Source organism: Mesoplodon mirus, assembly GCF_964341445.2.
Source record: "Mesoplodon mirus genome assembly, chromosome: 4".
Taxonomy (NCBI): Eukaryota; Metazoa; Chordata; class Mammalia; order Artiodactyla; family Ziphiidae; genus Mesoplodon; species Mesoplodon mirus.
Window position 1 is genome coordinate 54,716,060 of NC_138979.1, and position 12,964 is coordinate 54,729,023.

The following is a 12,964-nucleotide window of genomic DNA, read 5'->3' on the forward strand; positions in this document are numbered from 1 at the left end:
TTCTTTGATAAGTTAAAATATACTAAGCCCTCACTATTTTTGGCATAGTGTGATCATTTAGTTCCTTTAAAAAAAAATAACAGAAAAGGTTTTATTAGTGGTTGTTTAAAATCAAGTGCACCACTCTATAAGTGGCTTTAAAAATATGTGCTTAAAGTGCTTTCCCCTGAGCTAAGAACTCATCTTCCTTTTATCTTCTAAAAGTAGTATGGCTGGCATGGCTGATGTGTGCCAGAAAAAAATCCTGCTAGACCATCAGTCCTCCTGAGTAATGGCAGGGGATCTACCTAAACAAGGTAGGAATGATACAGCAAAGGCTGTAGGCTCAACTCAGGAAAGAAAGGTAGATGAGAGCCATCTAGTTAAAACTTCTCCTGTACTCCCCTGGAAGAAGGCCATGCCTTGCCAGGGTTTTATCTGCCAGCAGCAGATGTAAGCTCTCAAAAACAGCAGGGAGGATGTTGACTGCAACAATGCATCAAGGCTGTGGTTTGTAACCTCAATAGTAAGGCAGTTAAAACCTTTTTTTAACAAAGACATTTTGATTGCCAAATCCATAACCATTAGCAGCTGTGGTTTGAACAGTTCTCTAGACCTAACAAGTTGTCAAACAGAAAGATGAGTTGGTGGCTTTTGTTTCTATGTGTCTGTATTGTGTTTGTGCTATTTATATCTCTGCCTTCAATAGAAAATGTGATTTGTCTGAAATCTCTGAGGTCATTGATTATTCTACTTCTTTTGTACTGAATCCATTCTTCTCCTGCCAGCTTACTGACCTTTTAGTCCATTTGATCTTACAGCTTTTGTAATAGCCAAGATCCTGTATTTAAGGAATTACGCTGAGGCAGTTCTACTGCAGGGTGCCTACAAATTGACATCAGCAAAAGAATTACTGTCTTCCAGTGGGGAAGAGAGCATTACTTGTTCCTTTTTATATGAGTATCCATGCGATACAGATCTTCAGGAAGATCGCATATATCACTTCATGTCTGGAAATCATCAGCTTCTATCACCAAAGGATTGTCTGTAAGTCTGAGAGATGAGAAATTAGAGAATGAAGGAAATAATAGTATTCAAACCAGGCATTGGCATTGAAAAATGCAGAGTCTCCAAATTCTCTTTTAAATTATGTGAAAATGTCCTCTCTGTTTTACTAAGAAAACCTGCCAATTCATAGACCTAAAATGAATGATTCCTAAGGGATTGTGAGGGCTGCATCTGAGACCCAACAAAGGGGGGAACTGTGTGTCTGCAACAGCTAGCCCAACCCTAAGCAGTTCTTTAACATCACAGCTCACTTGAAGGAGACAGGGAATGTATCTTCAGAATTCTCATGAAAACTAGAATATTTACTTGAGTTTCTAGGTCAGAACAGACTGTCTTTAGAGTTGTTTGCAACCTGGGTATGGGTATCAAGTGCCCACTTGATGAGTTGAGGACAGCCATGCTCATTTTTAAATAATCCAGGAAGCATTATGCTTTCTGTTTCTTTTTTAAAATTGTTTTAAAAATATATTTATTTATTTATTTGGCTGCGTTGGGTCTTTGTTGCTGCATGCGGGCTTTCTCTGGTTGCGGCGAGCGGGGGCTACTCTTCGTTGCGGTGCACAGGCTTCTCATTGTGGTGGCTTCTCGTGTTGCAGAGCACAGGCTCTAGGCAAATGGGCTTCAGTAGCTGTGGCACACAGGCTCAGTAGTTGTGGCTTGTGGGTTCTAGAGCACAGGCTCAGTAGTTGTGGCGCATGGGCTTAGTTGCTCTGCGGCATATGGTATCTTCCAGGAGCAGGGCTCGAACCCGTGTCCCCTGCATTGGCAGGCGGATTCTTAACCACTGCTCCACCAGGGAAGTCCCATGCTTTCTGTTTCTTATCCTGAAGAGAAGAAGGGAATATTAACACTCTTGCGCATTTATGTAAATTCTTTTTTTTTTTTTTTTTTTTTTGCTATACGCGGGCCTCTCACTGTTGTGGCCCCTCCCGTTGCAGAGCACAGGCTCCGTATGCGCAGGCTCAGCGGCCATGGCTCACGGGCCCAGCCGCTCCGCGGCATGTGGGATCTTCCCAGACCGGGGCACGAACCCGTGTCCCCTGCATCGGCAGGCGGACTCTCAACCACTGCGCCACCAGGGAAGCCCTATGTAAATTCTTTAATGTTTAGCTTTACATCTGAAAATGAACATATAACTCTTAAGATTTTCTTAATTATTTATAGATCAATAAATACTTGAGTGCCTACCATAAATCAGACATTGTTTTAGACACTAAGAGAAACAAAAAGGTGAATCAGCCATGGGTTCTGTCCTCAGAATGTTTGAAAGACCACTAGGTAGATAAGATATGTATACAACGAAATTTGTAAACAACCAAATACAAAATAAAAAGCAAAGATAACTGTCTTAAGAGAAGTAAGGACTGCCTCTGAGGAATTTAAAGGAGGGAAAGTTTGCTTCCGGGTGAGAGGAAGACTTCAGAATGTGGCTTTTTTTGTTGTTTTCCCTATGGGGACTCAGTATTTCTTCAGGATAGATTCTGAGAAGTAGAACTTAAGGGTCTAAAATACATACATTTAAACTTTGATACAAACTGGTAAGTTACCATTCTTAAAGAGGGATCTAATTTAAAATTCCACCGATGGTGTGAATCCTTCCTATACCAATACCCTGACCAAAACTGGTTATTAATCAATTTAGGGCTTCCCTGGTGGCGCAGTGGTTAAGAATCCACCTGCCAATGCAGGAGACAGAGGTTCTAGCCCTGCTCCGGGAAGATCCCACATGCCGCGGAGCAACTAAGCCCATGCGCCACAACTACTGAGCCTGCGCTCTAGAGCCCGCGAACCACAACTACTAAGCCCGAATGCCACAACTACTGAAGCCCATGCACCTAGAGCCTGTGCTCTGCAACAAGAGAAGCCACCCAGTGAGAAGCCCGGGCACTGCAATGAAGAGTAGCCCCCACTAGCTGCTTAGCCCGCGTGCAGCAACAGAGACCCAATACAGCCAAAAAAAAAAAAAAAAATTATAATAATAATCAATTTAATTTCTGCTAATAAAGTGGGTGAGAACATATTTTGTTATTTTCATTTAATTTTCCTGATCATTGGTGACATTTATCATCTCTTCAAATATTTACTAGCTGTTTATATATATATATATTTTTTTAAAATTTATTTGTTTATTTATTTTTGGCTGCGATGGGTCTTCCTTGCTGTGCATGGGCTTTCTCTAGCTGCGGTGAGCTGGCTTCTCATTGTGGTGGCTTCTCTTGTTGTGGAGCACGGGCTCTAGGCGTGTGGGCTTCAGTAGTGGTGACACTCAGGCTCAGTAGTTGTGGCTTGTGGGCTCCAGAGTGTAGGCTCAGTAGTTGTGACACACAGGCTTAGTTGCTCCGCAGCATGTGCGATTTTCCCGGACCAGGGCTTGAACCCGTGTCCTCTGCTTTGGCAGGCAGATTCTTATCCACTGCGCCACCAGGGAAGTCCCTATATATTTTTTAAAATTTATTTTTTATTGAAGTATAGTTGATTTACAATGTTGTGTTAATTTTGGTTATATAGTGGAGTGACTCGGTTATACACATATATCCATTCTTTTTTTTTTTGCGCGGTACACGGGCCTCTCACTGTTGTGGTCTCTCCCGTTCGGAGCACAGGCTCCAGACGCGCAGGCTCAGCGGTCATGGCTCACGGGCCGAGCCGCTCTGCGGCATGTGGGATCCTCCCGGACCGGGGCATGAACCCGTGTCCCCTGCATCGGCAGGCGGACTCTCAACCACTGCACCACCAGGGAAGCCCCATTCTTTTTTATATTCTTTTCCATTATGGTTTATCCCAGGATATCGAATATAGTTCCCTGTGCTGTACAGTAGGACCTTGTTGTTTATCCATTCTATTGGGTTGGCCAAAAAGTTCATTCGGGTTTTTCGTACGATCTTAGGGGACAACCGGAACGAACTTTTGGGCCAACCCAATATATGTAATAGTTTGCATCTACTAACCCCAAACTCCCAGTCCATCCCTCCCTCACCCATCCTCCCCCTTGGCAACCACAAGTCTGTTCTCTATGTCTGTGAGTCTGTTTCTGTTTTGTAGATAGGTTCACTTGTGCCACATTTTAGATTCCACATAAAAGTGATATCATACAGTATTTGTCTTTCTCTTTCTGACTTCACTTAGTATGATAATCTCTAGTTGCATCCATGTTGCTGCAAATGGCATTATTTTGCTCTTTTTATGGCTGAGTAGTATTCCATTGTATGTATGTACCACATCTTTATCCACTCATCTGTCAATGGACATTTAGGTTGTTTCCACATCTTGGCTATTGTAAATAGTGCTGCTATGAACATAGGAGTGCATGTATCTTTTTGAATTGTGGTTTTGCCCAGGTATGTGCCCAGGAGTGGGATTGCTGAATTATATGGTAATTCTGTTTTTAGTTTTCTGAGGAACCTCATACTGTTTTGAATAGTGGCTGCATCAACTTAAATTCACACCAACAGTGTAGGAGGGTTCCTTTTTCTCCATACCCTCTCCAGCATTTGTTATTTGTAGACTTTTTAATGATGGCCATTCTGACTGGTGTGAGGTGGTAGTTCATTGTAGGTGTGATTTGCATTTCTCTAACAATTAGCAATGTTGAACATCTTAGGAATGTGGCTTTTGAATTAGCCTTGAAGCGTATTAATGATAAAATCTATCACTTTTTGATCACTTATTATGTGCCAGACCTATTACATATGTTATTTTCTAATCCTCACAACAACTTGATACCAAGCAAGGTATCTTTACTCCTCTTTTAGATATGAGAGAACTTAAGACTCAGAGTTAAGATAACTTGTGTACTGTCAGTTAGTAAATGGTAGAATTGGGGTTGCTGTCCAAGTCTTCCTACTTCCATGGTAGGAAAGCATATTCTAAGGGAGAGGGAGTAATGCGAGGTGGAAAGTCATGGGCCAGTATGGAGAATAATAGCAAACCACTTTGTTGAATGGAAAGGTATGTTGTGGTCAGATGGTAGATAGCTTTGAGTGATAGGCTACAGAGGTAAGACTTTTTTCTCTAGTCTGTTGTGGGATCGGGGAGGGGTGTTTTGAAGGTCATCGGAGCCAGAAAATGAATCTGGCAGCAATGTGGAAGATGGAATGCGGTGAAGAGACTGAAGGTGGGAAGTCTAGTGAGGAGACACTTGTCATCCAGGTTGGATATATTTTTAAAATCTGTTCTAGGAAATGCCAGTGGAATGAGACAAGAGGGGTGGGGACAGATGCAAGGTTTTATGTAGGTAGATTCAGTCACTTAATGTGACACCTTCATTTTACCTATAAGTAAACCCAGGCTTAGAGAGAAAGCAGTCTGCTTGATCTAGAAGGAATCTGCTGTAGCGTTACAACCTTGCTATCTTTCTGCAATATGTTGAATGGTTTCTTAGTTTGTTATCCAGTGTACTTTATGAACCAGGGGGCAAATTATCTCCTAATTTAAGACGTTATTACTCGGAATATTATATAATCACACATTCAGCAAGTATTTATTGACCATCTGTCATGTGCCAGGCACTGTGCTAAAGATTAAGGATCTGGAGTTTTAACAAGATATTCCATCCCCTCTTGAACATTTTAAGCCTGCTAGAAGAGACTGAGACAAGAAAACCCAACCGTGATAATTATCATATGACCAAAGGAATGCATAAAGGAAGGGATCTCACTTCTAACTCAGCTTGGCTGGAGGCAGGGTGGGGAGAGTGAAGAAACCTTCAAAAAAAAAGGCAATCCCTGAAGAAAGCAGAATTTATATCTTCCTCAATATACCTTCCTATGTCTCCATGCTTTTGTCCCCCATGAGAGTTCTATTCATTCTTTGAAAGAGCTCAGGTGTCCCTGTCTCCTGTAGTCTTCTCTGACCTCAACCCATTTCCTCCCTGACAGGATTAATTACTTCCTTCTCTGGGCTACTGTGTTCATATTTCTATTTACATTTTTAACCTTTTTTTTTTTTTTTGGTAATTATATGTTCACATGTAGTTCCTTTAGGTCACCGTCTATGTCAGCTCACCTTGTTGTCTCCAGTGTCCTAGCATATAGCTTGGCACATAGTAGTTGTTCACTTAACGGTGGTGACAATAAATTGAGGGGCAGGCACTGGTTGATATATGAAAAGCCTTAAATGCTATGTGAAAGAATTTGACTTGTATTCTGAAGGCAATCATGTAAGTGATGTAATAAGATAATAAGATATACATTTTAGAAAGATTGTTCTGGCAGCAGCAGGAAAGATGGACTGGATGAGGCAAGCCTGAAAACAAGTAGATGAGTTAGGAAATTATCGTGATTGTCCAGGTGGAGGCATGATGGAGGCCAGCAACAATGCTCTGGCAGTTGAGTTGGAAAGAAAAGAACAGATGTTTGAAATGTTTAGGAGATAAAGTCTGTAGGACTTGGTGATTTGATTGGATGTGAAGGGTGAGAGAAAGAAGTCTAAGATAAACTTTGGTTTCTGGCTGCGGTGAGGGGGTAAATGGTAGTACCATTAGTCTAGATGGGGTATACATAAGAAGAGAATTTTCTTTTAAGGAAAATGACTTTTTAAAATAAAGGATCTGGGCTTCCCTGATGGCGCAGTGGTTGAGAGTCCGCCTGCTGATGCAGGGGACACGGGTTCGTGCCCCCGTCTGGGAGGATCCCACATGCCACGGAGCGGCTGGGCCCGTGAGCCATGGCCGCTGAGCCTGCACGTCCGGAGCCTGTGCTCCGCAACGGGAGAGGCCACAACAGTGAGAGGCCCGCGTAACGCAAAAAAAAATAATAATAAAATAAAATAAAGGAGCTGTGTGGCAAAGGAAGCCTGTATTGTAGCAGTAAAGGAGAGATGTTCTGTAGTATGTGATCGCCATACAAAAATCAGTTTTTCTATGATTTTTCAGTTGGACTTTTTAAAATATTTTAATCTGTTTTCTAAAAGACATGTTATTTGATAAAGAGGTATTGTTGCTGTTAATGACACTATATTACTTGATAATAATCTTACCTTGATATGTTAACTCATGTCAAAGGATTCGCTGAGCTCTCCCTCAGTAGTTGTTCTCAGTTGAGTCAGATGAGCCATTGGGAGATAAAAATCTAAAATTGGCAGAGCGCTTAACACAAGAGGAGTCTTAGCATTCTGAGATATTAGAGTAGATTTGAATGGTTAAGGACCTTACAATGTAGTATCTTTAATTAAGAGCAATTTTCTTTTGGTTCTCACTAGTTTAAGTTGGAGTGAAAGCCTGCTATATGCAACTTAAGACCAAAAAAAATTGTCATGAAAAAACAACAACAACAACAAAAAATCACAAAAATAATTGTCATGAATGGGTGATTCCCACTTAGGTCTTGAAGAATCAGGGCAGAAAATCTATGAGGTTAATTTTAGAGAGAATATAAGTTCTTGGGTTCTTTTGTGTGTGGAGGTTTCAGTATAGATAGGATTCCCAAGGGCACAGAAAGTCACACTGGGACCAAGATACCAGTGCTATGTGGCTTCAACCAGATCATCTTCCACAAGTGTCTGGAAGACTCAAAAGCTGCATCTTGCTTATCCCTTATTCCTCTTACCTGGAGCAAATATGGATGGTCTCTGTAGCATTGACCTGGAACCCTCTGTATTTGCTACTAGGCACATGATTTGTACTGGGTACTGGTACATGAGTTCAGCTATCCCACTTAGGGCCAGTTGGCATGATCTTTATCCAATTCCAGTCAAATATACAGTAGTCATCTCATCAAAGTATCATGATCAGTATGTTAACTCTGATGTGAGAAAACTCTTATCCTCCAGTATAGTGGGGCCCAAGGTACTAGTTATCCTGTGAACACCTTGAATTGCTTTGAAGGAAAATGAGAACTATTTCTTTTTTAATGAGAACTATTTATCAGAGAACGCAGTTGCTTTCAGGATATGCTTCTTTGGATCTGTTGTGCTTGTGGCCTTTTTATCAGACTCATTTCCTTCTCTCTTTCTGAGTATTATCACCTCAATCTTCTTGGAGTTGGTTTTCAGCTAACTAGATTTCAGAGCCTGATTTCATGTCCTGTCTAGTTCCTCAAAGTTCAGACCAAGAAAACCTACAGCAAATATATGTTCTTTGTCAATGAGTTTCTTCTTAAATGTTTGCTTTAACTGTTAGTCCTCTGGAGACAGGTGTAAGATTTACATATAGGTCATCTGGGGATTTTTTGGGAAGAGTGACATCATTTAGGACTTCCTGATCATTTCAGTACGAGGATTAAATGGAGGCTTGTGGAGTTGGTGAAAATGCCCACTTGGCTCTGAGTCAGTAGTGGTTGCCAAAAACCACTAAACTTTTTTTTTCTCTTATGCAAATGGCAAGAGAAATGTTTTCTAGATGACTGGTGAACAATTTCCCTCTGGATTGGAGAAGAAAATGGCTGTTTAGTAGTTAATTATCTGTTGTGTTAGACAGCTATGAAACTTACGAGGCATGAAAGAAGAGTAGGCCCACCTCCCACAATCGTCAGGCAGGAAACCAGGTGATAGGAGTCATGTTATTGAAGACAAGAACAGCAGCGTCCTGAAGAGTCTGTTACTGAATTTAAATGGTTGCTTTGAGTTGCTTGGGCTTATAACCCACATTCCCTATCCTGTCTATTGTGCCATCTCAGTGACCCTTAGTCTAGCATCCTCTCTAAATTGGATATGACATCGAGAGTTTATTCACGTTCTTCACAAATATGAACCTCCTTTTTCTTAATTTACTCTTTCTTTGAGTCAGCTGCATTTTAGTCTTTTGACTTTCAAACCAAAAATCCCTTTCTTGTAAGTCTTGTTGGTGTTTAATGTGGTCTGTCATGTCTAAGACCCAGTTGCAGAGATTATACTTTTTGCAGGTACTGAGGCTCTGCCAAACTGACTTTGCTTTAATGCATTTTACTGTGAAAAAGAATCCCTTCTCCCAACACATAGGCCTTACTTTTCTTTATTCCTGTAGGCTTCTTTGCACTTCAGCTCTGTTTCTTGTAAGCCCCCTGAAATTTAGTGATAGACCTTGGGAAAAGGAATATTCACATTAGATTCAGCTGGGAAAGTTGATTTTAGTTTTTATATTTATTGTAAGGCATGAATGGGTCCAAGGAACCTCTTGTTCTATAATTTCATTTATCCATCATTTTCCCCATTATTTGACATTTTCTTACTCTGTTAATATATGTCAGGGTAGTTTTTATTAAACATAGGGCCTTACTGGCCATTTGTCAAGACACAAAAGTTCTAATTTAGCTTGAGGGATAACAGGTTACAGAGTAGCACCTGCTTTTATCTAGAGTTTAGTCCTAAGAGTGTCCAGTTCCCAACATGTGCATACTTAGAATGGTTAAGATAACTTAAAGGCACAAGTTGGTAAATTTTTTTGTTCTTTCATCCAACAAATATTTATTGATTGCCTACTATGTGCCAGGCATGATTCTAGGTGCTGAGGAGTAAACAAAACAGGCAAAAGATCCCTGCCTTTGTGGAGCTTTTATCCTAGTAAGGAAAGTCCAAATTTAAAAATTTAAGTAAGTGAATTACATAGTATCAGATGATGGTAAGTGCTGTAGAAAAAAAAATAAGGTAGGAGATGGGGGTTAAGAGTGCCAGAAGACCCACTACGAAGTTGACATATAAACAAAGTCCTGAAGAAAGAGAGAGGAAACCATGTAGATACCTAGCAGGGAAAGCATCCCAGGAAGAGACGTAAGCAAGTACAAACATCCAGAGGCAGGAACAAGGAAGCCTGTGTGGCTGGAGTGGAAAGTGGGGAGAGTAGTAGGAGAAGGCATCAGAGAGTTAATGGGGGCCAGATTGTCTAGGGACCTGTAGGTCATAGTGAGGACTTAGTCTTTTATTCTGACTGATGAAAAGCCATTGGAGAGTTTTAAACAGGGGAGTGACATGATCTGATATGTTTTTATAAAATAGCTCAGGCTGCTGTGTTGAGAATAGGCAAGAGGGAGGTTAAGGGCAGAAATAGAGAAACCAATTAGGAAGTTATTTTGGTAATCCAGGGAGACATTGTGATGGCCTGGACCAGGGAAGTAGCAAAGGAGGTCTTAAGAAGTGGTGAGTTATTGGGTATCTTTTGAAGGTAGAGTTAACAGGATTTCCCAGTGGGTTGGTTGTGGGGTTTTTGGCCTGAACGACTAGAAAGATGGAATAGCTATTTATTTTAAAGGGGTATGAATAAGAGAGGGGCAGGTTTGGAAAGGAAATCCAGGACCTTGATTTTTTATTTTATTTTATTTTTATTGTGGTAAATATACATAACACAAACTTACCGTTTAAACTATTTTTAACTGCACAATTCAGGGGTATTAAGTACATTCACAGTGTTGTGCAACTATTAAGTACACTCACAGTGTTGTGCAACCGTCCATCTCCAGAAGTTTTCATCATCTCAAACAGAAACTTTGCACCCAGTGAATACTAACTCCTCTTTCCTCCTTCCCCCAGCCCCTAGTAACCTCTATTATACTTTCTTTCTGTATGAATTTATCTTTTTTTGCTTGTGGGATCTTAGTTCCCCGACCAGGGATCGAACACCAGCCCTGGCAGTGAAAGCACCAAGTCCTAACCACTGGACCACCAGGGAATTCCCGAATTTGTCTATTCTAAGCATCTCACATAAGTAGACTCATATAATATTTGTCCTTTTGTGTATGGTTTATTTCACTTAGCATAATTTTTCTAGGTTCATTCATGTTGTAGCATGTATCAGAATTTCATTCCTTTTTAAGGCTTAATAATATTCCATTGTATGTATATGCCATATTTTGTTTATCCATTTATCTATCGTTAGACATTTGGATTGTGGAAACCATTGGCTATTGTGAATAATGCTGCAGTAAACATTGGTGTACAAATAATCTGAATCCCTATTTTCAGTTCTTTTGAGTATATACCTAGAAGTAGAATTGCTGGATCATACGGTCATTCTACGGTTAACTTTTAAAAGAACGACCGAACTGTTTTTCACAGCAACTGCACCGTTTTACATTCACACCAGCAATGCATGAGGGTTCCAGTTTCTTCACATCCTTACCCATGCTTGTTATTTTTCCTGTTTTTTATTTTCGTTTTGTTAATAAGTCATCCTAGTGAGAGTAAAGTGGTATCTCATTGTGGTATTGATTTATATTTACAGGACCTTATTTTTTTCCTGTTTTATTGTGATATAATTGCATATAACATTGTATTAGTTTAAGGTTGTACAACATGAAGATTTGATATATGATCTATATGTTGCAAAATGATTACCACAATAAGTTTAGTTAACACCCATCACCTCTCCTAGTTACAAATTCAGGACCTTATTTTTTAACTTTGAGACTGAAGGAAATAGCCAAGGTTGTGAATGTAGAGAGAGATGAGGTCTGAGGTTTGACTCTTGAAGTACTCCAGCATTTAAAGAATGGGGAAATGAGGAGCAGTCAGTGAAGAAGCAACACCGGAAGGAGAATTGTATCCTGGAAGCAAAGTGAGGAATGTGTTCAAGAAGGAGGGATAGAAGAACTCGGTCAAGTTCTACATAAATCAATTAAGATGAGAACTGAGAATTGATCGTTTGATTTGGCAGCATGGAAGTGAACGATAACCTTTACAAGAACAGTTTTGGTGGAGTGATGGGAGTGAAAGCCTCTCTATAGTGAATTCAAGAACAAATAGAAGGAGACGAATTTGAGGCAGAGTGTATAGATAATCTTTTAATGAATATTGTTTTGAAAGGAATCTGAGAAATGGAGCAGCAGCTGGAGGAGAATGTGGGATCTGGGAAGTTTTTGTTTCATGGCAGACATTATAGAAAGTATGTTTGTTAATGGGATTGATCCAGTAGAGAGAGAACATTTATTGATGTGGAAGAAAGAGGAGTGAAATGGCTTGTAGTTTTGGAAAAGCAGGGCTGTGAAGTCCTGGCAGGTTTGTCCTCTGCCTTGACACTCTCTAAGACACAGAGAAGAGAGAGCAGGAAAATTGAAGAGATGTGAATGGTGACTGTGGCTGCTCTGGCCTCTGTAGAATTAGGTTTAAAGAAATTGATGGCAGCCTCTGGTTTTATTTGTCAGTAACAGCTGACCCTGCTTTTCTTTGCATTCTGAAGATCCAAAGGATAAGTAAGGAAACAAGAAAGTTTCTCCTTCCATCTTTAGTCTTTATTTTCTATCATGAGCATTTTGAATGTTCATGTGAATATAATTGTGAGTGCCTGTGAATATAAATGTGGCTGATACTTGATATTAAGCTATGTTTTGTCAAAGTACATGCCACACCTGTCCCACACAGAAACCCATGGTATGTGGGCAGGACTAAAAGCCACTGTAAATCCCTTCTGTTTCTTCACAGCATTAGGACAGAGTAGTCAGTAAAGAAGTTACCTGTTTATGCTTCCACTAGTTACAGAGACATTTGAATTTTCTTATTTATTTTACTGAAGCCTCCATTTTTACTTTAAAGCCTTTTATATCTTAGAGGACACATCTTAGCAGGTGAATAAGAGTGGAAAATAATTTCATACTTTTTAATTACTAGGAGAAAGGCTCCTCTGGTGATGAAGTCTGACCCACAGCCATAGTCAGCTTTTGAGTCGTATTTATCCAACATGCTAAACACAAGGCATCCCAAGATAGGAAATAATGAAGTACCTGGTCAGTTGGGCATTGCTAGAGAGCACTTACTGCCAACCCCAGTTGTTCCTTAAGTTGTGATTGTGTGGCCAGATAGTCTTATTCCACGTTCTGTGTCTGTCTTTGCAGAAGGAGTAAAAGTCCTAAGTACTCACACAGATTTGTTTTGTGATATGAGATCCAAAGGAGGCTTCTAAATTATTTTCAGAATTGCTCTACCATTACCTTTCACCCTAAGTGAGTCTGGAATGCATCCAGCAAAACAACTTTGGCATGTTCATACCTTTCAGAATGAATCATCTTCCTTCCCT

The 12,964-nt window shown here is 40.3% G+C and overlaps 1 protein-coding gene across 3 annotated transcripts in view; it reads left to right on the top strand.

The window, feature by feature from the left end:
- The window catches only part of TRIP4 (thyroid hormone receptor interactor 4), a 70,532-nt gene that overhangs the window by 41,257 nt on the left and 16,311 nt on the right, over window positions 1-12,964 (top strand). The window lies entirely within an intron of this gene.